A 27,096-nucleotide genomic window follows, 5' to 3' on the forward strand; every position below is an offset into this window, starting at 1 on the left:
AACAACGCACACGCAATGTACAATGCGATGCAATGAACAGATAGGAGGATGCCGAACGACCAGTTGCGATTGCAGTTGCGGTCTCTGGCATCCACCTCGGCCGAGTGACCGATGTCACAGCTGCTTTTTACATGTCGGTCTCTTTTCCGCAGCTTTTTCTTGCTTTTTCCATTCTTGCAAGTGTGCTCTTTCATCGGGTATCCTGTTTTGTCGAGGCCATATGTGATCGTTTGCTTCACTGCCGTACAAGTAAGCATAATTTCCATGTCTTTCAGTTGGCAGTACAAAAATGACGTCATGCTTCCAATATTGAAGTTTCATCAGCTTCATTGTAATTCAAACACATGATTCTTATATGTTGTAGGACCACACAGCGGCAACTGCACATTGCATGATTTTCCATAACACACACCACGCTCATGGGGGAGCTGATTTACTGCAAGATAAGCAGAATAAATCATGTTGGTGAAATGATATTCCGCAGACAACTTTTCCAGGACCAGGCATCCATACCTCTTCTTTGTAAACGGAACCATCTTCACGATAACTTTCTATTTCTAACTGATGCATCTTTTGAGATCAAATGACCGTCATCCTTACACAATGAGCACAGCCATATCATACGACTCTCGAAAATTAACAGCAATGTAAGCTGCCAGGATGTCTATGTCCATCACGATGACAAGACGCCAAGAAATAGCATCATTTTCGTCGTCAGCTATTTGATATCCATATGGATGATTGATATTGATATTGATACTTTCACCATCCTCGTTGTACTTCAAGAGACGAAATTAGGTCCATGTTTAGTCCAGTCCCATAGTAAAGCATATAGCAACAAAACAGTTTTGGGTCGAGTTATCTTTATCGCCCCTAGTGTTCAAAAGGAAGTGGAAATGCCCCATTAAAGAGCTACCGGCACGATAAAGGAAGCAAAACAGAGTTGAATTCAAAATCAGATGGAGAATTATGACGCATTAATGTCGAATGTAGAAATAACATCAATGGAGCCAGAGCACAGCAACAATGCAGTGTATAACAACGGTCGCGTAAAACAGTATGACAGCGTGACACAATTCTTTATTTATTTATTATAGTGGTGCCCACCGCAAATACTATTTTATTCAAGTCCAAATTTTCCGATGGCAATAACTCCGCTTCCACTTGTTTGAATCGAACCAAATTTGATGAGCATCGTTTCTATACATAACCTAACACTTTCATGGGGTGAACAGAAAATTTTCAAATTTTTTATATTTATTTTTATATAATAAATATAAACTTTCTTTTCCTGTAGCAATGCGGCTACTGGTTGGAATTGAACCAAATTTGGTGTGTAGGCTTGAATTAGGTAACCTAACAATTTTATCAAGTAGCCAGAACGATTTCAGAAAAAACCTAACAATTTTATCAAGTAGCCAGAACGATTTGAGAAAAAAAGTCATTTTTTTAAGAGCCCTAATGTCCATGTCAGAGAAACGTTTTAGGGTAGGCCTACTCTCATGTCTCGCAGCGTTCTCTACATAATTGTCAATTGCGATACAAACTGTACTTGTATTGGTAAAGCCATCCAACTTCGAATTGTAAAATGTTGGGAGTCTTGATATCAAATTTTTGAAAGGTGCACTTTGAGAAGATTTCGGAATCTGTCAAATTATACAAAAAATTTTAGCAAATTTTTTGACATATTTCATCTATTTGGGACTCGATCAACGTAAAAGAATTGGTACTTATTTTATACAATATATTGTATTTGTAGTTGAAGTATAGTAATAATTCTTATGGTTACCGCACTTGTAACGATTCACGGCCATAACTGGAATAATTAGAATGATGTAACTTTCAAATTGTCATGCATTTTGCAACAACATTGTTCTCAATTTTCAAGGTGCTGACCATTGGAGGAAGAATCACCATTAAGCCGGGAATTCACGATCCGTAAACGTGGCTGTTTTCAAAGATTGCTGAAGTAGTCATCGTTGATCTTGATAATCAAGTAGAAGTGGCGATTGAAGTCAGTTCTCTAGTCATATAATAATAAAAAATATAATAAAAAAAACTTGAGTGGAAATAGTCCAGAATCAAATCCATTTTAGTAAGTATGGGCGAAAAAAATGCAGGAGTCATTCGTTACTCGCTACCTCTGCCATTTTCGCAGTACGAATGTCTTAGCTAATAATCGTCATTTTCATTTTATTTCTGCAGGGTGTTGAAAAGAAAACGCCAGAGGGATTATCATCATCAGACGATGAAACCTTCTGATTACTGACTGTTCTCATAGTTTCATTCATTGCTACTTGGCACTACAAGTAATTTCGTTCGTTTCATTTTTTACACCGGCATTATTTACTTGCCAATTCCGTTTTGGAATACATTACCGCAAATGTGATTAACATGTAGTAGATAATGTGGTGTGTGTGTGTGTACGCAGTCGTGATCAGGTTATGCCCAGTGGTAGAAAACAGGTTATTATATCAGGATATTCTTTTAATGTAGGATCTACATTCTACTCACCATGTTTAAAGGCTGTAGCATCTACATAATATTTACATTATTGAAGGACATGGAAAAGACATTGAATTGAGTCGACACAAAATCCCCCTTTCTACTACCTGCCGAGCTCTAATATCTACTATATCGGACTCCGCTTTCTACATCTTTGGTCTGTAATGTGTTTACTGGGCAGTCGGGAAAGCGTCAGACTGAAGATCTGAAAAGGTCCCTGGTTCAATCCCGGGTCGCGGCAGTTTTTTTGATAAGAAGTTTGGACGCGGCACATCAGTAAAGGAAGCTGATTGTTAGGCCGCCGATGTCACAAACTACTGTTATATTCATATATGGATCAAATACGGTAAGACGAGTTTGAATAAAATGCATTGATCACAAATCAAACAACATCCCATCTTAATGCCTCCCGACAGTCGCGGCAGTTTTGCCATTTGTCATTTGCGTTTTGGATTCGGCACGTTATGTAGAAGACGCCGCCCTTTGAACAGGAGATGAAACTAACACTTATCATCATATAACCTAGCTGCGGATCAACCGAGGTAAGGCAAGATTGAATGGATATTGGTGAGTTTAGTCTTACTATATAATTTTTGAGATGCTATTGCTTGCTCAATAGCCCGACTCGGGGTCCTCGCATTTTTTCGGCTGCTGAACATTCCAGAAATGACTCGATTCGGATCACGAGTGTAATTTTAGCTTTACTACTTACGGTACTTGAAAAATTGATTCGTTCACAACTCATTCATATTTCATTCATTTACTCATTCGTATCGGCTTGGAAGTCCACGGTCGCGTTCACATGGATCGGTTCCTGTAAATAATTTCAATGGACGATATCGTCAATTTTGGGACTCACAGATCTAATCATTCCAAACGGATCTAAAGTGTGGTTAGATAGCGTAGTGCCATCATCCACAGCTGCAATTCCAATGGGTTGTGGGTTCGTGTCCCACCGTGTTCGACTCTAAAATTCCTACCTATACGAGTTGGAGGTTTATCTAGGCTTCTCCTCGCCAGCTCATCCGCGTAAGCGGTATCTTGTAAAAGCCCAGAAGTCGGCCATACTACAAGTCAGTAGAGACGGAATCAAAAATATGGAATATCGACCTGCTGTAAATGACCATATACTAGTCGACAACCACCATGAATTGAATACGACGAATAAAATCCGACCTAACGCGGAGTCAAAACGACTGTGGAGTCTCCAGTTGGCAGTTGGCAATCATGCGTTCAGTAATGTGTTCGGATAGAGGAATAGAAGTTTAATTAATAACACTGGTCTACAAATTTCAAAATAATTTCACGCCAAAGATTCTATTGATTGATGTAGGCTAATTTTAGGTTGCTGAATCTAAGTATGTGCTCAGAATTTCTCTATCACGTCACATGTTCTCGGTATGTATTTTTTTCAATTTCATAAATTAATCAGATTTCGGTTTTCGGTAGTGACATATACGATGAGAGTACAGGAGCATTGAATCAAATTATTGAAATCATCTTTAATGATGAAACCTGGGTGGTTGTAGTACTGAATAAGTGAGTAGGTGATTGTTGATACTCCGTGAAAACACCCCCGAAATTCCTCAGGCTATCTTCCTGATTGGAGAAATAAACTACTTCTACTTGCCAAACTGAAAATAGCGAAAAGTAAGTAAGTAGATCACAAAATACTATGAAGTGAAAGTGGCAAAATTTTGTTATACTTGAGTAAGTCCTAGAAGTAGAGGGAAACTACTTGAATACTTCAAAAAACTAGAATTACTTCGTTACTGACCAGTGACCACCTCTGGTTTTCACAGTATAATATTTCATCTCAGATGGCCATTCTGTTTGGGTAAGTTGTGAAGTTTTGGCACTTATGAAGCGAAACTGTCCCGTGATACAAATTAGGTCATCGACCATTTTGCAAATTTAGGGCTTTCGCGGACCCCCGGTTCAGAACCGCTACATTAGGGAATCGAATCCTCTAGGAACTCGATTTTGTCCTAATGATAACTTACAACCATGGTTTGGCATTTCTCCACGTTACAGTTATATGCATAGTATCCAATATGCACCGGTCCAAGTTTAATGGATACGATGACATTGATCTATGTAACTTCACATTCTCAGGTGTTTCGTTTTTTACGCGAAAGGCGTTCTCTTTGGCGTTGTCACCGGAAAAATATTTAGAGTTTCAACGGAAAATATTTAGTGTGATAGAAAGAAGCAATATTTCAAAACAGTATTACCAATTCGGCAAAAGTAAAGTCATTTTCAGACTCAACGTACCTGGTATAACCCTGATTCGATCTATCACATCATGATTTTTGAAAGGAAAATTTTTGTTGGCCTGTGTTATTTACGATTTTCATCCGCACTAATCCGGATTTTCATCCATATTCATCCGGACCACATTTGTCATCCGCAGTGCAATTATTTTCATACGCAGAAGTGCGTACCATCCCATAGGTTGATAAGCTTGCTCTATATTATACGCATTACAAACGAATCAGAAGATATATAATATCAATTATTGGGATATAATATATATCTAGGTCAGTCATGTTTCATTCGTAACTTTCAGCAAGTGATCACAAAAGCCTTGGATTTTGGATATTTTTCTCCAAGAGAATGAGAAGATCGTCCCCGAGTGGGCTCGAACCACCAACCTTTTGGTTAACAGCCGAACGCGCTAACCCAGTGCTTTTCAACCTGTGTGACGGTTCGCACTAGTGCGAATGAAAAAAATTTCGGTGCGAATGACGAAGGTGGTGCGAATAGTGCGAATGAAAAACCGGATCAAGTGCGAATGAAAATCGTGATCAATTGTTAACTTTTCTAACTAGGAATAATTCAAATAAACCTAATAGGAAATGTAATAGCAGTGTAACATTTGTAGTTGCGACGCAATTGTGAAAACTTATTACGACGCACGACTTATCGTAGCTCTCATAAGCCGTAGTGAATTAATATTCATGCACTATAATTATTCCGTAACCAAAAGCCGGGTTTGGAAGCTGGTCTAGTGGCAGTATAGAGATCTCTACAATTTCTCTAGTGGCAGACATACAGTATATCAGCCCGTCTGAGCCTGCGACAGGCTGGGAAAATGACATCAAATTGACTTTCTGCTTTCTTTCGCTAAACAATCATCATATTTTCGTAATAACTGTTCGATTAGCGCGAGGCACGAGGATAGGAGTAGCCTAAATACCATCATTACAGACTCACATTTGCAAGTTACTGTAACGCAAACTTTTACCCCTTCAAGGATTATTAAAGGATTAAAGAATTTTGGACCGACACGGTGCCAGAGCTATCTGTTAATATGTATGTAATATTTGTTGAATTTATTGCAAAAAATCCTGCGATCGTTTTCACATATCCAAGGTCACTGTGTTGGGTACTGTAGCCAATAAGCGAGAAAAGCATTAAATATGGCTTTATGAAGAGAATTCATGATAAGATTTGTCCGGTTGTTTTTTCTTGAAAACATGGTCGAAGACCGTTGGGATGAACTAGTGTAGGGGTGTGCAACGAGCGAGATCAGGCCTATGAGACACATTCATTTCGAGGCCAACCCCTTTTGCGTCGGGGCACATGAAGACGTAAAGTTTTGACGAACAAACCGCTAATAAAATACGGCGCCAAAAACATAAGCGGCGACAAAACCTCGGTCTAAAAATGACCGATGCTGGATGACCAAACCTTTCGAGATGGATTGGATATGATGCTCCGTTGTCGGCAGGGAATAGTCCCTTTCTTGCAATCTTAGTAGACAGTAGTACAACTGCGACACGCAGAGGAATTTAATTCGCCCTAATTTGGAATAGTGTGCGTCAGACATGTTTTGTAGAGCTGTGTTGGGTAGAATTGTGGTGTGCGCATTCTGTATGTCATACCTGCCCGTCAAATCGTGGCATACAACTGTAATATTAAAAATAAATTCCTTTTCATGGGTGAGGCTCGGGTCGTGAGATGGCACAAAAACTCGATTTTGGTGGTAAAAACTGCTTTACCGTTGTTTAATTGTCGTGAATTCTCAAGTTAGATAAAGTAGAGCACAAAGTATCGTGAGCGAGTTTATTATTTGCTCTTCTCATAAACTTGTGAGACAGAAGTTGGAGCAACGTATCATCAGGTAGCGAGCTCTATTGTGCCTATACTCTCCTTGATCGTTTGCACAAGACATAAGGCAAAAGCCTCAACACAAACATGTGTGTTTCTCATTCTTTTGACAAACTGGAGCCTCGCGGGACCTTTGTGTCAGCTCTCAAAAACGATTGCTGCGAGCAAGCATTTTCCACTCGCGAAAAATACGCTATATTTTGGATAGGAGTGCAGAAGACCTGGCCATCCAAGCACTAGTAGACGTTCATGTACAAACTCCCAACAACATTGTTTGGCCGAGAAGGGTTTTAGTGAAATAATTGAAAGCAAAACGAGCGAAAAAATGCCTTTTTATTGAGACGCTTGTTAGCTTAAGCTGAATATAGTAGCCAATTTGTTGTACATCTGAAAAACATATTGTCAAATAGTCCTATCTGCATCTTCTTTTTGTATAACAATTTTCGATTGGTTTGTGCGAATGAAATTTATTTTACAAATAAAGTGCGAACGGAGCTCAAAAAGGTTGAAAAGCACTACGCTAACCGATTGCGTCACAGAGACTACCACTCTCACGTTAACATTTTCATCAGGGCTTATCTAAAGGATAATTAGTAGTATATCATAGTTAACATAATGCATATCAATCATGATGTTTATTCTAATTTCCGTACAATACAGTTTCAAATTATAACTTGGAATCAAGAATAAAACATCGGATTTAAATTGGAATTCAATTTCGTCATCATAACATGGCTACCCCCCTCATCCCCAGTAAAATAAACTATATCATTTTAAAATAACCTTATTTTTAAAAAATTATTCCAATTTCAGTCTCATTATTTAAAATCACCTACAAACCGAAAAGTTCGACATCGACGGTAACGTAATGTGTATGACTCGTCGTATATAGAATCCGTTGCTGCAAATTTGAAACCCACTTTATACCGAACATCTCAAATATCGGCACTATTTATCAAATGATTAGCCACTAAATCTGACCGAGACATACTTTCCAAATAGTGCGATATGTCTCGCATGACTTTTTCATCTGTTTATTGTGCTTCTATAATTCCCATTCTCAATACTAAACGGCGGTCCGAGCGGTCCGCGGAACTAGCGGAACTTGTAATACTAAACGGCGGACCGAGTGGAACTGCGGACAAAGCGGACCATAACAAAATAGCTCAATACTAAACGGCGGAACGAGCGGATCACGGAACTGGCGCAACCTGCAATACTAAACGGCGGCCTGAGCGGAACTGCGGACCGAGCGGACTGCTATAAAGACCACAATGTAAACAGCGGACCGCGGATCAGGCGCAACTCGCAAATGTTGCAATACTCCTAATTTCTGAAAGGTGCCTTTCATTTTGGCAATAAGGAGCATACCGAACATAAGGACATCTTGTCTTGGGTAACTATGGGGTGTCTTCAAGTGTGGCAACGTAGTACCAACACACCCCAAACATACCCCAGATTTGATGTCCAGGTTGCAATGCAGTACGGACACATCTCAAACCAGGGTTGTAACCAAGTCACAAGGCTCCGAGTCACAAGTCAGTCTCACTTTTATAGTTTTGACTCGAGTCAAGTCGAGTCATTTCAATTCACCACCGAGTCAAGTCCGAGTCCAAGTCAGCGAGCAGAGGGTCGAGTCCGAGTCATGGAATTATGACTCGAGTCCAAGTCCAAGTCATTGTATAGACTGCTCAGTTTCCAGTTAAAGTCTTGGTAAACTCACTTTTTATAACTCTGTTTGGTGATATCGGATGTTTCGCATTTTATAATATACCAATTTTCCTCACTTTTAGCAGTTTCTGATCGCATATTCAAGTACCAGTACCAACAGACGAAATCCTAATAGTGGCTTCGGAATTACAATGAAATGTCGGTCTTGGCCGTCTGAGTCTCGAGTCAATGACTTGGTTCGAGTCATGCGCAGTCGAGTCGAGTCATTTCCGTATTTTGATAAAATGAGTCGAGTCATCAAAAAATCGTGACTCGAGTCGGATTCGAGTCTAGTCATGACTCGAGTCATTACAACCCTGCCTCAAACATACCCCAGGCATGATGTTGGGGTTGTAACAGTACGAACACACCCCAAACATACCCCGGACATGATGTCCTAGTTGCAATGCAGTACTCTACTAACACACCACAGACATGGTATATACAGAGGTGGTCAAAGTAGTCAAGAAAGTTACTCAAGTAGAAGTAGCGGCGTAGAAATCTACTCAAGTACAAGTAGAAGTACTTCTGTCATAAGCAACCTAAAACTACTTGAAGTAGAAGTTGAATTTGGTGGCTTTAAATCTACTCAAGTACGTAAGTAGTTTTGAAAACGGTCATAATACGTTCGCAAGGACTTTCAAAAGCTGCAAATTGAGCTATGCAGCAGGTGCAGAGAGCTTCATGTACAATGCATATTGATGCATCCCATAAGTTATAAATTTCCGACAGAATTAGCATTCCACCGCATCATGAGATGCAAATGATTTTATGATAGTTTTGTTATGGAAATGAGATACTAATCTTTTGTTTACTAGAACATCCCGTTTTAGAAAATGGTATGGCATGTTCCCTCACGCATATTACGGCCTTCAGTTTGGTCAAAGAGCAATACGGAGAAGTTGTATAAATACGATGTTAGCACTTTGCGCGATTCGTATACGATGATAAAAGATATGGCATAACGTACAAATGCCATATAGTGTAATAGTATTTTCGGAAAATAGAGGGCGATGCTACACTTGCTTTTAAACTAATACATGGATGGTCTCCAGACAATAAAAAACTGAGACTAATTAGAACTCTAAGTAATGATACTGCGAATTGAACGAGAAATACCAATACTACATCAGAAATGCGCAAAATGTAGTACATGTATTTTGTCGAAACAGTCTTAGCGGTGGTCTTTTAAAACAGATCGAACGCTTAAAAAGTCAGAGATTACGTTATGATTGGTATGCTATATTGCAAAACGGTAATTTCAAACGTTATGTTGGGCCATATTTACTGTAATGAAACATGTCGCATGGGCGACAATGCGGTGCGAACCAATCAACCTGCTACCTAAATAATATTCACTTTCGTGGAAACATATTTGTAACTCCATAACTACTCTGTATGAAGCGCGGCGGTAATTCTGGGTTTGACTTGAATTTTTTTAAATTGAAAGTTAGAACTCCGTGAAAACAGCCCGAGGGTTCCGCAGTTTCTCTTTCCAATTGCAGGGTAACACTACTTCTACTTGACAAAATGAAAATAGCGAAAAGTAAGTAAGCAGATCACAAAATATTACGAAGTAGAAGAAGCGAAAATTCTATATACTTGAGTAAGTACCAGAAGTAGAGGAAAACTACTTGAGTACTTCGAGAAAGTAGAAGTACTTCGTTACTGACCACCTCTGGGTAAATATCGACTATCTCTGATCGAGCGGAAATTTCTACTTGAGTAGTAATTATAATGAAATGTAACTAGTTAACTCTGATGCTCTCTTTTCGATGGATGTTTCCATCACGTCGGTGATGGTGCTAGTATAGAAATTAAACATGGAACGGCAACGACCGATTTTGCAACTTCGTTCCGCTTCGCCGAAGCTGGAGTGGAGAATTGTTTTGCGTAAGCGACTGTAGGATTTCTGACAATCCAAAAGCTATCTTCCCGAGCGCAGAAATTATTGAATCTGGTCTTGATCGAAAGCTACTGTTGCACTAATTCCGAAAATATTAATAAAATAGTGATCAGGTACTGGTCCACCTAGAATCCGTCCTCCAAGTCTGAAATATCGGCATTGTTCGAACATCGGAGAATCGCCACGGGTCATTGTTATGGCCATTGTGTTGCGGTTACCCGATTGTTCTGAACAATGCCGATATTTCAGACTTGCAGGATAGATTCTAGGGGGATCCATTCGACAACTTCCTATCTTTTCATTGTATCGCAGTGTCGTAGTCTTTTGATATGATGAAATTGTTAATAGAAGTTCTATTATAGAACCGACACTGTGGTCCGGTGTCAACATATTACAATGTTATGACAATTAAAAGTTTACTACATTTTAGAAATACAAAACATATAAAGTACAAAACGACATGGAATAAAGTAAAATTGTGCGTAACTCATAACTAGACGTTGAAGAATTACAATACTTGACAAAATGAAATTACTTGACGAAATTTTTCAACAAAATAGATGCTTCAACAAAGTCCAGGAAAAAATCACTTGAGAAAATTTTGAGATGCGAGTGATCCGCGGTCTGCCGTTTACATTGCAAATTTTGTGATAGTCCGCCGGTCCGCACTTCCGCTCCGCCCGTCGTTTAGTATTACATGTTCCGCTGTTCCGCGGTCCGCCGTTTAGTATTGAGCTATTTTGTTATGGTCCGCTCGGTCCGCTGTTTAGCATTACATGTTCCGCTGTTCCGCTTGGTCCGCTGTTCAGTATCGCAAGTTCCGCAGTCCGCTCGTTCCGCCGTTTAGAGTTGCCCCGCTTAAGGTTCGCGCTATGATTGGTAAGCGACGGAGTTTATTGAGTGCCCGAGCCGTAAAACTTTAATAGATGAATGTCTTGGATGTCACACCATAATCTCCACAATGCAGTCTATGCCACTATAAAGATCAAGTGATAGGTTTTGTGGATTAGCCTCGCGCGGAACCTGCGCAATCTATATATAAATTGATGAATAAGAGGGCTTTCCGGCAAGTTCCGTAGTGTAGTGGTTATCACGTCTGCTTAACACGCAGAAGGTCCTGGGTCCAAGCCCCAGCGGAACTAGTCTTTCTACAGTTTCCTATTTTATGCACCATATCTGGTTGCGCATAAATGAAGTATTCGCTTGACGATGTCGAAGGGCATCATCTTTTAACCCCACACGTGATGTCAACTGTGTCAGTTATACGTTTTCGATGTCGCTGAAGGTCGAAATATCTGCCCTCTAGCAGTCTAATTTTACAATTCGACAGGCCACAATTTTACAATTTGTGTCAATAATAAAAAAGGAAACCTAATATTTCAATGACTTTTTTACCTCGGAATCAAAAGCGCACAAGTACACCACACGCGCGTCCACGTCGTCCAAATATCATATGATCGACCGAAAAGATCATCGCTCCATCAAATATGAGGACCTGATGTGTGGAACAGTATCCCACCGTTAGAATTGATAGGGTCTAATATCAATATATACACCCTACTTGAAATCCTGCATATCTTCTTCCAAATGGCACACTATTGCAGTCTTGATTCCATATATTCGATATCAATTGAACCATAATAACATAAAATGGTAAGATATTTCGTGAAATACCAAAAACAGAGATACCACCGACGGAGAAAAAAATTCACTGAAAATACTGGTCGTAGAACATTGCCCATCTAATATTGGGAAGTCGCCTCCTTCAGGTTTCCGCAAAACCCTCTTGTACGGCGAAGGTTGAGTCACTATCTTCCGCAAGAACTTGTGGCATCATCCTGAAATCAAAATGCATATTCACAACCCAAATAACAGGCACATATAGAAGATTGATAACTAGGGCAAGTTTTTGTTGCAGTTAAATCCGTGGAAAGTTGCATTTATTTTTGAAAGAAATTGAAAAGTTGCATTTTGACCACATTTTGCTCGGTCGACTATAAAAATAAGGTCAATTTTCCGGCTCAGCTCCCGAAATACCCCGTAAAAGCGTTACTTCGGTGCTGATTTACGGTGTTTCAGTCGAATTTGGCCGTGTATTTCACCAAAATCGAAAATACTTTCATGAAAAATCGAGAAAGTTGCAAAAAGTTGCATGGAAAAAATGGACAAAAGTTGCAAAAAGTTGCACTATAAGATTCCTTCAAACAGCTTAAAACAGCATTCTACATATCTTACAAGTATTTAGGAAGCTGCCGGAAGCTGTAAAAAAAGTTGCAAAAACTTGTCCTATTGATAACTTAACGAAAGACCACAAAAATAGAATCCGTTACGAAGTATATATATTTTCACAAAGAACTTACAAAAAATCAGATGTTTCACTTGCTAAGGCATTGCAGCACAGACTGTGGCCCGATAGGGTGAACTTACCCGCCCTTACCGCTATAGGAAACATTTTCACACACGATCACTGTATGTGTGGGCATTGGGCAATTAGGCATCGACAATATGGAAATTTATGGATAGATTTCATGAAAACCGCATGTAACAGGAAGACTTGGACAACTAGAAAACGTTCCCTTTTTCCAAATTAGATTGGAATTAAATTACAACTACAAGTTTTTTTCGAATTAGAGTAGAAAAATTATAGTAAAATTATAGCTACACAGTTTAAAATTAGATTAAAATTGCAATTGTAGCTAACAGTTTTTTTCAAATTAGATTAGAATTAGAATTACTGAAATCGCAAAAAGTTGAATCAAACTCCGTTAATATCAAATCGTAGTTCATCTTATGAGCATGAAAATAGCAAATGTATGTAATGTCTGTACACTGTACAGTAGGGGTGTTCAAAGATGACTTTCTTTCAAATTCTACTGGCTACTTGATAAAATTGTTAGGTTACCTAATTGAAGCCTGCAAACCAAATTTGGTTCGATTCCAACCAGTAGCCGCATTGCTACAGGATAAGAAAGTTTTTTATTTATATGAAAATGAATAAAAACAAGATTTAGCATTTTCTGTTCACCCCATTAAATTGTTAGGTTGTCAACTTTTTTATTTATTGTATCGCATGGAAAAGAAGCTTATTGCTACAATTGCAATAATAATATGAAGTATGCAACACAATATCGAGTGGGTTTTGTATGCAAAAACTGATATTTACAATATTATAACATGTATTCGCAGGTGTGAACAAGTTTCAACATAAATTCGTTGACGGTTTCACAGTTTTCAATAAATGCAAGATTTGCACACGGTTTTATTCTTAGGAAGCTGCCCGTTCGATATTGACAGGGTCTTACGAGGTTTCGGAGTAGCGGAAAGTCTTCGTGTCGGTAGCGACCGCTCGCATGGCAGGTTGAAATGGAGAACTAGGGCCGCAAGAGGGCAGTGTTGTTTAGGCCTAGAGCGCGCGCGCAAGCTCTTTGATTTCGTTCAGAATTTCTCCCGTTTTCTCGTCTTCCTCGATCTGGGGTCTCCTTTCAATTCTTCTTAGCATTGAATTTTGGATCCATTTTGTGTCAATTTCCGGTCTGTTCCTGATTTTTCTGTTTCTTGCTTGCCAAATGGTCTGTTTGAAAATAGAGATCAATTTAATTAGCGAATTGATGTTACTTGTCTTGGTGGGTTCATTCAGCTTCATTAGTATGATGCTTCCAAGATCGGCATTCTGCTTCCGTTCGTTGGTGGTTTCTTCCCAAAGGTCTAGAAAGAGACGTATTACTGTTTGGGTGGCTATGCATTTGGTAAAGAGGTGCTCGTGAGTTTCTGTGTGAATTTCACAAAAAGCGCAATGCGCCGTTTTCGCGGCCAATCTTGCATACATCCTATCCCTGGTTGGGAGTAGGTTGTGGGCTATTCTCCAGTTGAGATGTATTTGGTCTTTCGTTAGGCAGTTGCTGTGGATGTTGTTCCAGCTTGGACCCTCCATTTCCCTTATTTCTCTGCGGTGCTCCTTTTCCAGCTGTGTCTTGATATATTCTCTTGCTCTTGTCTATATTCTCCTTTTCTATTTGAAGGTCTTTCAACGTCTCGTTTGTCTGTTTCCAGTGCGCGAGTGGCTGAAAAGAATGGTGTCTGGAGTTATTCAAAGGGACTGTTCGGTACCTTTTCAAGAGGATGGAGAGCGGGTGATCATCTCCTTTCCCAGTCCTCCTTTGGTGTTTTTTCGGAATTTTTTATGAATCTTCTTGCGTACTCGGTAAACATGAGGTCAGTTATTCTTGGAATGTCGATTAGATCGAGCCCTCCTTTGTCCGTTTTTTGGATCACTTTTTCGTAGTCGATTTTTTTGTCCTTTTCAAAGATAAAAGTCATTATCTCTCTTCTTAACCCAGCACGCATACCTTTTGGAAATCTCGATGTTGCAGCCGCGTATGTAAAGAGAGGTAAAATCTTTGAGCGGATGAGTGATATCTTCTCGTGTGCCTTGAAGTTCATTTTTTGCATGTCTTTTGCAGCTTGTCCACTGCAGTGTCGAGCGCGTTTTTCCATCGCGGTTCGGTTGTCTTTTCATCCTGGGTTATAGTTAAACAAAGAGAAAACTGAACTCATCATTTTTACGCCAACCAGACGCCCCATCGACCACAATCAATTCACCATCAGATTCGGACCAGACACCATCCAAGCCAAGACCTGCGTACGTAACCTAGGTATTCACTTTGACGGCATGCTCTCAATGGAAAAACATATCGACTATACATCAAAGATCTGTTTCATGTATATCCACAAGATCAGTCGAATCAGGAACTACCTATCTGAGGATGCATGCAAAGCCATAATACTGTCGCTGGTGATATCACGGCTTGACTATGGAAATGCTCTGCTTTACGGGGTAAACCAAAATTGCATCGACAAGCTACAAAAGATCCAAAACATCGCTGCTCGTTTGGTAACTCGGTCAAGGAAGCTTAAGAACCACTGATGTAATCGAATTCATCGGTAGAGTTGATGCAGGGGTGTCCACGAAAATTTAGGGAAGTTATTAATTACTGCTGTGCTGCATCTTTGGGTGGGCTAATTGTTTTTAGTACCTTTTGTTGCATTTTGCTGTTTTTAGTACCTTTTGTTGCATTTTGCTATTTCTCGACATCTCATTAGCAGTTTCGGTATAGTGGGAAATTGGATTCGCCCAAACATAGGCCTACCAGAAACAAATTTTCTTCGTGGTGAGGAGAACACGATTACAAATTGGTATTGAATTATGGTGCGCATCATTTTCCTCTGCAGTTCGCATCTGTGCTGTGGGGACCGTATTACAAACACTACTATATAAATATCGAAAATCTGCTCGCACTGAACCACGCGTAGAGCGAAGAAAATTTCAGGAATAACCAGCATCTAAGCCCGCTTCAAAGATTTCAACAATACATAAATCACTAAGGTAAGCTGATCTTACCCTGTCAAAACAAAATATTCCGAGTTTCTGAAAAGCCACACTAAATAACTACAACCGTCTGCTTTGCTCTGCTCGCAGCTCGCATCAACTACGCTTCCTTCAGTATTGATTGACGTAATAAGTCATCCAGAAATCACTAAGGTAAGCTGATCTTACCCTGTCAAAACAAAATATTCCGAGTTTCTGAACAGCCACACTAAATAACTACAACCGTCTGCTTTGCTCTGCTCGAAGCTCGCATCAACTACGCTTCCTTCAGTATTGATTGACGTAATCAGTCATCCAGAACTCTTCTGAATTTTCGTCATGTAATGTTTTGTTTGATTGAGAAATGACTTTGATGTGATAAGAAAAATCAGCACCGCATACTAGTTTCTGCTGCTGTTCTCTCTCAAACTCCAAATTCCAGATATCATGTAGCAGCTTTAAAATTGGAAGTCAATAGTCATTTAGTCAACTCCAAGGAGCGTCGATCGGTGCGTCAGTGATGCATCAAATCTGTTTAGTGCAGCTCCATCAACTGTTTCATGCGATGCGGAACTTAATTTACTGAAACCTGTGATGTGATCGTCGATGTTACTGGTAGTTAGTTCGGACTGACTGGTTTTCCTCCGTCGACGTCAAGTGGGTTACCCACAAAGGGTCAGAAAAAGACTGACGCGTGGAAGGATTTCACTCTGATGTAATAATGGCCAGTATTTGGGTTTGCGAGATGTCAAAATTGCAATGTTTAGCTAAAGCATCACAAGTTGACAAGTGGTACGTCGCATCTTCGAAGACATATCGAAGCGTGTAAGAAGGATGGATCGCAGTTGAAGATAAGTTCCTTTCTTTCTTCCGACAAAAAAGTAAGCGAGAAATCAAAGGAGAAGGTTTGCCGTGATGTCGTCTCCTTTGTATCCCATGATATAAGACCACTGAGCTCTGTTGAGGGGAAGGGCCTCAAGCAGCTGGCTGATGCCTTGATCGAAATTGGGGCAATGCATGGCAAAGTGAGTTCAGACGACGTTTTGCCATACAGATTTACGGTGAAACGTAAGTTGGATGAGGTGGCTTCATCATTGAAGCGGGAGCTGTCAGAGGAACTAAGAGTTGCTATCAAGAGTTGCTATCATTGGGATTCTTCGACAATGTTTTTGAATAACTACCTCTACCGATATGGATGTTTCGGAGACTGGACAAGATTCTTCGGGTTATCTCGGAGTCTGGGATTGGGATCCCCGGAGTCGGAGGGACTTCGCCTCAGAGACCAAAGTTGTCGGAGGGACTCGGAGTCTCGAAAAGCAGACTCCGCTCATCACTGGTGTTTACCAGGAGCGGGTAACTTCTGCAGTCCGCGGGGCGTGTATAGCATGGCACCTCGGGGGTGCGAATTGCTGAATCGATACATTCATTATTCGACATCTCATTTCTAAAGTCAAAACGTGTAAAGAGTAAGTAATTTCACCTGAAACGTTTGAAGAGTAAGCTAAAACGACTTGGGTATATAGCACAAGTACCGAGTACTCGAGTCAGTAGCGTCTTTTGACACTATTACTCACCCAAGACCACAACACACAAGCCGAAGAAATAATATACAGATATGGAAATAATCCCACGATATTTTCCGCTTACACGTGTCAGAGTCAGCCCAACTCGACAGTCAAGTCCACCTGGCTGCGGCTTGCAATTTGAAAGAGTTTGAAAAACCGGGGGGTGGTACCTAAAAACGTGGTATTGTTTTGTGTATTTCAGTGAAGCAAATTCAATTTAAATCTCAAACCACTTTACCCTGTGCCCGACCTCATTAAAAATCGATCAAAACCTGATCACCACCTGCGTAATCAATCCGCTGTGCGTAAAATGGTATACCATGTTGGTGTCGATCGTATATTAATTTTTGCGTGCGATTTGCGTCGATCTGCTATCGGACAGATATACTTTTGCCTACCCTTGAAGTATACAGTATTACCGCGTTGTCTATATTACGGCTCTGTGGTTAGACAATACAGATTAGCGACACCCCCAGACTGATCAATAGTCGGGTACTCAAGGCCGTAAAACTCTCATTGTCCTGTGAAATTATGCGACGCGTTTGGCGACCCGACGTTGTCTTTGTAGATCGCTATTCAATTCAAGATCCCTCTCACCAACAGACATACCATGCCTGGTTATCAAGTGTTTTTATGTATGATCTACCCCACTGTCTAGCGAGACGAGTCCACGGATTTTGGTGTCTGACTGATAATGTCGTAAGAGTGTGGTAAATTCCTTCACAAACCACTTAACACATTTCAAAATCCCAGCGTCCGAAAAGTAAGTAGCTACAACTGTTGAAGCGGAAGCACTTTGAAACATAACGACTCATATAGCACAGGTGGACAAATCCTAATCGAGTACTTCGGATAGAGTTGCATCCTTGAAATCGTTATTTCCTCGACAAATCGATACAAGAATGGATCTGCATGGAAATAAGCCTGAATATAATCTGGTGACACTCGCCATGGGAAGCTAAATTCACAATTCACCTGCTATGCTAAAGGATTTAGGATATAAGTCGAACCCCTTGTCGAACAACACGCTGAATGACCTGGGAATCTCAACTTGATAAAAGATCATCGATGAGGGACCTACCAAAAAAATGTTCCAGACATCCGGTATCCCATTGTTGTGGACCTTGAATTTTTCTATGTCTGTAATGTGGATAAAGCATGATTTTTTCCCATGTCCGTGATCTATATATAAAACATAGTGCTCCCCAGCTACCAGGCGTGGTGGATAACGAATCACCAAGTGTTTTTTTACATTGAGAAATGATCGAGCTATTTTATACCCGAGGTAGTCATTCAGAAACATGCAGGCTTATTCGTACAGGCTCTCTATAGTGTAACCATCTGATTCGGGTATAAGTAGATGCTTTGCCCGCGCTCAAACTGCGGATGCTTTGAATTTGTATTTTACTCAGGTAATTATTCACCCCTCCAGGAAATATTTATAGTACGATGGAGTCTAATAAATGCCGTATTTGTGCACGGGAGTTTACAAGGAAATGCAACCTCAGAGCTCATTTACTCGGGGAAACTGGTGTTAAAGACCATGAATGCTGGATATGCGGTCGGGAGTTTCTTGCTAAACAGAATCTAAAGACCCATATGGCTGTTCACTCGGGTGTGACACCATATGATTGTGAAGTCCGTGGCACGATGAAAGCATATTTGACTACGCACACTGGAGTAGAATGATTCGGGTGTGAGGTGTGCGGTAAGCTTCTGTCGCGGAGAAATGGGTTGAAGATACACATAGAAACTCACCTTGGACTGGGAGAATACTCGTGTGAGGTGTGTGTGAGACTCATCAATACGGGTTAGAAACTCACCTCCAGGCTCACGTGGGACTGAGAAAATATTCATGCGGTGTTTGTGGTAAAGCTTTCGGTTCACAAGCAAATCTCCGTAAACACGAGACTACTCACTTTGTGTGAACCGATCATGTTGTAATATGAGCCTACCAATAAATTTTTTTTCGCGTCTGTATAATTTCGTGTGGTTAGTTTGAGCGTGTCAGAGGCTTCTATGTTGGTATTATAATCATTAAGTGGGGTAATACACAGATAAAAGAGATGGTATTGCAATACCACACGAGTAAATACACAGAGAGAGTCTTTATTTTAATCCAACCAAAATACATAACACACGGCAGTGGTGGTGGTACAGAAAATATGCTTGCACAGTATTCGGTATTAGATAGGAATGATTGATAAGACCGTGAAGGTCATCTAGTCTGATCACACGGTGCAAAGACGCTTTCGGTATACCCGATAATACGCGTCCACCCCTTCCGAAGGTTGATTTTGATACTTTTTAAGAGTCCGTATAGGATTTCGTGTTTTATTAGACGAAGTCAGAGGTTTGTTTCACACGGTGTGAATACGAGTGATACATTGTAAACATAGCAGGGGTCCTGACGGGCCGCGGTGCGGGACAATAAAGACGGTTACCGTGTACAAGCCACCATAACTACACAGAGGTTGTCAGCAATGCAAGAGTGTAGAGGAAATATTTCATGTTATGTGTTGTGTTTTCGGTTATTTATAACCGAATATGTACTCGTTACCATTGTACCATTACTACCGTATCTTGCCCGTCTACTAGTTGTTTGTTATTATTCAGTCATACAGACAAAATAGTTCTTACAATTCGAATTTGATTCACCCTATCACTGACGTTTCGCTACTGATGAGAGTCAGTCGAAAAGCTTCTAGCGAATAAATTAACAATATGAAGTTATTGTTTCGCGTTATTCAGGTAAAATAGTACTTCGCTTCTGACCCCCTCTGTACATTGGTTCAGCCAACTCAGAAACATCCTCTATAGACGACGAACATTGTTTCTTTTGCATTGACTTTTGCATATTCTGAACAAATGATATTCTTTGATTCGGTGAATTTACAAATATACTTAAAAAGAAGTGCAATTTATTAATTTTTGTTTTGCATTCGATACACAGAGCATAAAAAATAGTTGAAGAATGCATGTCAACCTTATCAAGTTCAATACCTCCCGACACTATATGCCCATGCCTTTTCCCTCTGCCTCCATAGCCATTTGTCTAGACAGATTCATAGCATCTAGGGAAGAGTGCTTATCTTGTTGTACGCAAATGAAATATTATTTTCAAAGCAGACATCAGCATCGGGAAAGAAGTTCAGGACAGTTAGTCAGTGGTCAGATCATCTGCTGACATTTCAGTCGGCATGAAACCACACTGCTTTTTACCGCATGACCAGGCTGAATTTTTTTTACGAGCGCATCATCAATTTCTTAGTTGCCTATGTTCGACTCTCCCTGCCTATGTTTTCGGCTCTCTTGGGATAATCCAACAGATCATTAATTCGTATACATGTGGTAAACAGATGCCACTCCTGGGTTTTTCCACCCAGATCTGGGGTTTTTGAGCATCACCTGGGTTTCTGGGTTTTTTCAACATCCAGTTCGCCAGGTCTGTTTTGCGCTCGAAAATTAATTATTAGATTAGTATGGTCGCAATATCGTGAAATGCACGCACTTCAGTTCGCCATTGTCGATGGATTTTGCTGTTATTGTAACGACAGAGTGTTGAGAATCTATTTCACTACTAAAATGAGAGGCTTCGGCTTGATGCGATGGAGCTTCATTGAATAGTAACTTACTGGTCGCAGAAAGTCATGTTCATATAGGATGATTGCCAGTAGCGAACTCGGCACTTGGTGAACAATTCGGCATGTATCGATAAATACCATGTTGAACAGTAGGGCTCTTCAAAATTGACCTTTTTTTCTCAAATCGTACTGGCTACTTGATAAAATTGTTAGGTTACCTAATTTAGGCCTACACACAAAATTTGGTTCAATTCCAACCAGTAACCGCTTTGCCACAGGAGAAGAAAGTTTCTATTTATTTTTAAAATAAATAATAAAAAATTTGAGAATTTTCTGTTCACCTCATGAAAGTGTTAGGCTGTCTATAGAAACGATCCTCACCAAATTTGGTTCAATTCCAACCAGTGGAAGCCGAATTATTGCCGTCGAAAAATTTGGATTTGAATAAAATAGTCTTTACGGTGGCCGATTCTTTGTTTATTTATTATAGTTGTGCTCACCGTAAATGCTATTTTATTCAAATCCAAATTTTTCGACGGCAATAACTCCGCTTCCACTGGTTGGAATTGAACCAAATTTGGTGAGTATCGTTTCTATAGGCGGCCTAACACTTTCATGGGGTGAACAGAATATTTTCAAATTTATTATTATTTATTTTTATATAATAAATAGAAACTTTCTTCTCCTGTAGCAAAGCGGTTACTGGCTGGAATTGAACCAAATTTTGTGTGTAGGCTTAAATTAGGTAACCTAACAATTTTATCAAGTAGCCAGTACGATTTGAGAAAAAATGTTATTTTTGAAGAGCCCTAATGAACAGACCAGGTGATGATCCGACTAATATAATCCTATTGTTATCTGAGTATATTTATAGTTTCAACAGGGACGGACACTCAGAGAGAGAGAGAGAGAGAGAGAGAGAGTTAGCTAGTTGGACTATAGATAACTAACTACGGCATGTTAGTTATCTATAGTTGGACACCCCTAGCAAGTTAATCAGAGGCATTGGTTATCAGCACATTTGAACCCTAACCCTGAATTTCATGATTTTTTGTCAGTTATTTATTTCCATTATACATTGGTCTGTGATTATTCCAAATAAAAGTGATTGTCGTAGGATTAATCAATCGAAAGCTACTTTCAATCTGTTCAGGTCGCTGAAAATACATGAAATCAATCTTAGAAATAGGTAATGGATGGCATTGCAATCGACTTTCGCAGCGCGATGACATAATTAGTACCGGTACACTATTAAGTATTCACGCTGCGCCCCAATTGTTTCATTGCGATGTGTCGAGAGGAAAACATTTTTTTTGTGCGATTCGCAGTGTTAACCAAGCAAAATGTGTATTGTGAACTGTTGTAAATTCAATATCAAAGGCTTCAATGACTGTATGAGTGTCTTCGACGACTATCAGGCTCCACATTCACAGCTATATCGTGTCTTTGGAGTGAAATATAGGATCTGGGTTTTTCTGGGTGTATTTCGCCTCCAAATCTGGGTTTTTCCGAAATATCCCAGTGGCATCTCTGGTGGTAAAGCCATGTCTTGAAACTCGAATTTTTCATTGGAACTCCCACAATCAGCCTCGAATTTGTCATTGTTATGGAGATTGGCATTGGGACGCAACAATGCTGTCTGGCGAAACGAGAGAGTAGCTCAAGAGAAAAAGAACCAGACAGCATTGTTACGTCCCAATGCCAATCTCCATAACAATGACAAATTCGAGGCTGATTGTGGGAGTTCCAGGGCCACGAGCGGAATAAAATTTATATTTTCGTAATCAGTGCCTGGTCAGCTTTCGATTGATACCTGTTTTACCAAATTTAATGCTCGGCAAGCCAGTCAAAAATGACCGTCAAATTGCCTGTAGCCAAATGGAAATTGTGATGTGATACAATTTCACTGAGGCCTGAGATTCGCCTGTGTCGACACCATATAGGACACTACGGTTTATCATAGCGTCTGTTATGCAGACAGGCACCAGTACTCTGATTTGTGTCGAAAGCGGATCCGATAATATAAAAGATGAGTTGCATCGGAAGCAAATGTTGCTAGTTGATTTTGTGTGGAGTTTTGAATGTAGTTTATAGTTCTGCCAGTCACTGCTACCATCAAAATCCAATGTCAGCGCTATTCGTCATCAGTTGATATCGCATAAACGTGGTGGTGACGAACACATGGAAGTTGCTGCTGAAATAACTGCTTCCTTCAAATCATTAACTGGGGAAGGGGGCTCTAACCAGCTTATTCCTACCATCAAAAATGATAATGTCGTGTTGAGAAAAAAGACTTTTACATCGAGTACATCGAGACGATCTGACATCTCATAAGTGTTTGGAAATCGAAGAGGAAGAGATTTACGAGCATAAATAACATCAGACGAAACACATTCGAAGTGGAGGAGGAATATGACTCTTGCGATTCTGAATTCGAAGACTTTGATGAGTTCGTAGCCGTGCCGCTTGAGTTGGATAGTGTCACGGACAAAGTCGTTGATGAAGTTATCGCTAAATATAGGGCGCGGAAATGCGGCGTTGAAACTGTTAGACTCTACTTCGATTATTACTGAAGATGATCTGTTTCGTTACTAGTATCTCCTCTGGCAATGCCACAGATGCAGCGAGCCTTTTGCCAAGCCGCGAGCCTGGAGCGCCATCGCCTGTTTCGTTACTAGTATCTCCTCTGGCAATGCCACAGATGCAGCGAGCCTTTTGCCAAGCCGCGAGCCTGGAGCGCCATCGCCGGATGCACAGCTTTATCGTCACGACAGCAGGTGGACTACTAATACGAAAACCGTGACAGTTTTTGCTGAATGCCACACACTGTCACTTCAAGGCGAAGTGAAGAATGCAAGGACAAAAAGTCCCCTGATAGTGAAGAATGCAAGGACAGAGAAGAGTGCATCTCTCCACCTAAAAAACGGCAAAAACTACCACAAAAAGAACACCATAGGCCTATCACACAGAATATGCAAAAAACGAGAATCCCGACCACAAAGACGCATCAAGTTCGTCAAGACATCAGGCCATAACAGAATAGGATTCCGCGCACACCGTTCAAAAACGTGGAGATACATTGAAAAAAGTCCTACACAAACAAAATGGTTCCTAAAGCGACGAGGAATTACGACGCAGTGTCTTTCAGCAAGCACGAGTTTCCGCTGATAGGACGGCGAACGAGGAAGACCACAAACGAATGGTGGCAGCATTGAACCTTCAAAGTCAACAGCTAGAAAAATAAACGCTACATTAAAGCACACAAGAGAAAGCCGATTCGAATTGAGAAATATTTTGAAGAACCGACAAAATCACGACTGAATCGACCGGGCCGATATGCACGAATGGTATGATCTTGGTCGCGAGAAAAAGAAACTTCTCCGACGTAGAGAAGGCAAGGTCTTCATCCGCCAGGGAATTCTCCGTCAAGAAGACCGTCAAAGTCGCCTTTAGCAGGTGCTGCTGCGCAAAGGTCGGGCGATGGAGGGTTCTATGAAACCAAACAGGGTTTCATTGATTAAGGACAAGCATTAAGAATGCAACTCTGTATAGATGGCAATAAAAACAATGAAACTGCAGTGGTATGTATTTCTCTATGGCGTTACTAACTGTATAATAGTACACGAGTAAATGGCATGTGCTTTGTTTGTGCTGGGTAGGCGCCAAAAGTGGTGAAAGACTAGTCAGTGCCTTTCTCAAGTAGAAGTAGAATGCAGCCTACTGCTTATGCGTCTTGTAAGACAGGCCGTCGTCAGTTACGTGTGGTGATCGCTCCTTACTTAGCAGCTATTAGTTCGCAGATTGATTAACCCTTCAGAGTTTAGTAGTACACGCAAATTTGCATTTTACGAGCCATTTCATATTTATCATGTGGCCTCGAGTCATTCAGAAAACATGTCTCGGCTCATCCAATCACAGGTAGAAATGTAATCATGATCAAGGTTTTGGGTATACTAATCTATAATGCTACTTTTATTTTCTGTATGTACACTACTACAGCACACACACCAGTTGCGGGAAACCAGTGGTTTACCGACGATGTCGGACGGGACACAGAAACAATTTGAAAATTCACGAATAGTTGATGGGTGGTTTAGTCTAGTTGATCCCATTACTCCAGCAATACTATATCCATTTGCAAAAGATGAGGTTTTTGGGCTTACTGATCAGCAGCTCATATTTATAAATGTGGTGCGCTGAAATTGAAATATAAATAGCATGTCGCTGCAACGTAACGATAACAAGGTAACTGGCTCATAAATAGCATATTAGTCCAACGAGTGCTACGACCCACCTATACAAGGGGTCGGGAGGGAACCTTTTTCGACCGAAAGTCATTGTGTTGACCAATATTTTCAATTGTAACTCTTAAACAGTCATACAACTGTTACGTCACAATTGAAAATTCGTGATGTATCGGTAGTACTAATGTATGGGTTCGTAGTGTCCGCCATATTTTTCTGCTCACATGCGTAGTCGGAGCCAAACATGGTCGATACAGCGGCACCCAATGCAGAGTGTGTGTGATACGTCAGTGACGTGGGGAGAGGGGAGGGAGTGTCTCACATATCAACAATATAAAAACTATAATCGACGCGGTGTCGGGGCTCTTTAAAAACTAAAATCTCGCGTGGTGTCTGGGCTCTATCGTCTTAAAATTTTAATTCCTCATCAAACTCTCAGCAGTGAATTGAGGCGCAGTGAATTGAGGCATAGTAGACTGATCTATCTCATTTATGGGATCCTAGTTTGGATGGAGACCTGCTGCAAAAAACATCTGCAGAAATTGCAAGTCTTGCAAAACCGAGCGAGCCATACGAATTCTCTGTCGGAAATCTAGATATGAAAATTTTAATAGAATTTATTCATATTAGAATTTTTTCCGATACCCACCAACATCAGATTTTCTTCTAACTTGTCTCTGTCTGTGCAACACCATTCTACCAGTCTAGTGCAAAATTCGATCGTTTTATTGGTGTCAATGTTTGGAATAAGCTGCCACCTAATCTCCGCAATTTAGACTCTTGTGCATTTAAAAAAAATGTTTTCATGTTTTCATCCTCTTATCTCTAACTGCGGCTAAATTGTATTTGCGTTGTATTTCGAATTGGTCCATGTTTATTTTTCTTTTCGTTCGTTACTATCAACCGTGAAAATTGCTCCTGTCCTGGGTGGCTCGGCTCTGAAGACTTTGTCATATCGAGCCTCCGAGCCTCGAGCCTCCTTCATCACTGACATTATTCAAATGAAACTGTCACGTTGTTTCCCAAAATTTAACTATTGTAAAGTATTCGGCGTTACATAATGCTACACACCTACATTTCACGGTTATTCCAGAACGCTACTTACGTTATACCAATCAAGAACGTGGATAGCCATGGCGTTGTTTTTAATTTCAATTTGTAATTGTTTATGTCACTGCCAATGAAGTTCATTTATCTGCGTCAATAAAGAAGACAACATGTATTTGAAAACTGCATTGTCCTACAAGCGTTGCCATGTCAAGGTAGGCCTATATCAATCAAGTATCGTACATGCAATCCCAGATTTCGAATCGCGCGATGGCGGGTGAATCGAATTTGCTAGTGGTGTTAGTCGCCGGCGCGACAGCGCTTGTGGTGTTAGTCGCCGGCGCGACAGCGGTGTTAGTCGCCGGCGCGACAGCAACTAAATTTAGGGATTTTGAAAGGAGGTGGGGTGGGGGTTACTCCTCTGTCTGACCTATCAAAGACATGTTTATGTGTCTGACCTATCAAAGACATGTTTATGATGCCGCAAGAATAATTATTCGGGCCGTCATGAAAATTTAATAACAATGCACGAAATTAAAAATCTGTTAAAGACATATACCCAAAAGAGCCGCGAAGTTGCCATTTTGTAAACCTGCAAGTCATAAAAAATAATCAGACATTGTAAAATATGACCACAGATTAATAAACAGCATATATGCTAAAAACAACAAACGCATGTATTTGCGCCTTCTCACGGTCAAAATCGAAACTGAGACGATAGCGCCAACGCTAAAACTGTCGATTTTACGCAGAGCAAATATTTTTTGTACAGACTTTTCAGATATTTTAGCCCGAGCAGAAATCGCATTTGTTACACCATGTTGCAATTAACTCCGATTCTATTCAGTTTATATTTGCAACAGCTTAAGGTGACCTCAATGGAATATGTTACGCTCAGCAGGAGAACGATGACTGCTGCATAGGAAGACAATGGCGAAACAAGCTACTTGAATGTCCGCGCAAGCAAGTTGATTATACAATCTAATCCGAAAGAAGGCCACTGTGTATTATGGTCTCTACCAGGCATGATACGAAAGAAGGCCACTGTATATTATGG

The 27,096-nt window shown here is 40.4% G+C and overlaps 2 long non-coding RNA genes across 3 annotated transcripts in view; one reads left to right on the forward strand and one right to left on the reverse strand.

Annotated features, from left to right (window-relative positions):
- LOC145444720 (uncharacterized) overlaps positions 1 to 2,393 on the forward strand; it is a 55,209-nt gene extending 52,816 nt beyond the window's left edge. For both annotated transcript variants that reach the window (XR_013916770.1, XR_013916772.1), the window contains exon 3: positions 2,206 to 2,393. This is a non-coding gene — a long non-coding RNA (uncharacterized LOC145444720). The remainder of the gene's footprint in view (positions 1 to 2,205) is intronic.
- The window catches only part of LOC145444692 (uncharacterized), a 330,781-nt gene that overhangs the window by 271,034 nt on the left and 32,651 nt on the right, over positions 1 to 27,096 (reverse strand). The gene's annotated exons all lie outside the window — the stretch shown is intronic.

This window comes from Botryllus schlosseri, chromosome 8 (genome assembly GCF_051294905.1).
Source record: "Botryllus schlosseri isolate E-star chromosome 8, Bs_hap1, whole genome shotgun sequence".
Lineage (NCBI taxonomy): Eukaryota > Metazoa > Chordata > Ascidiacea > Stolidobranchia > Styelidae > Botryllus > Botryllus schlosseri.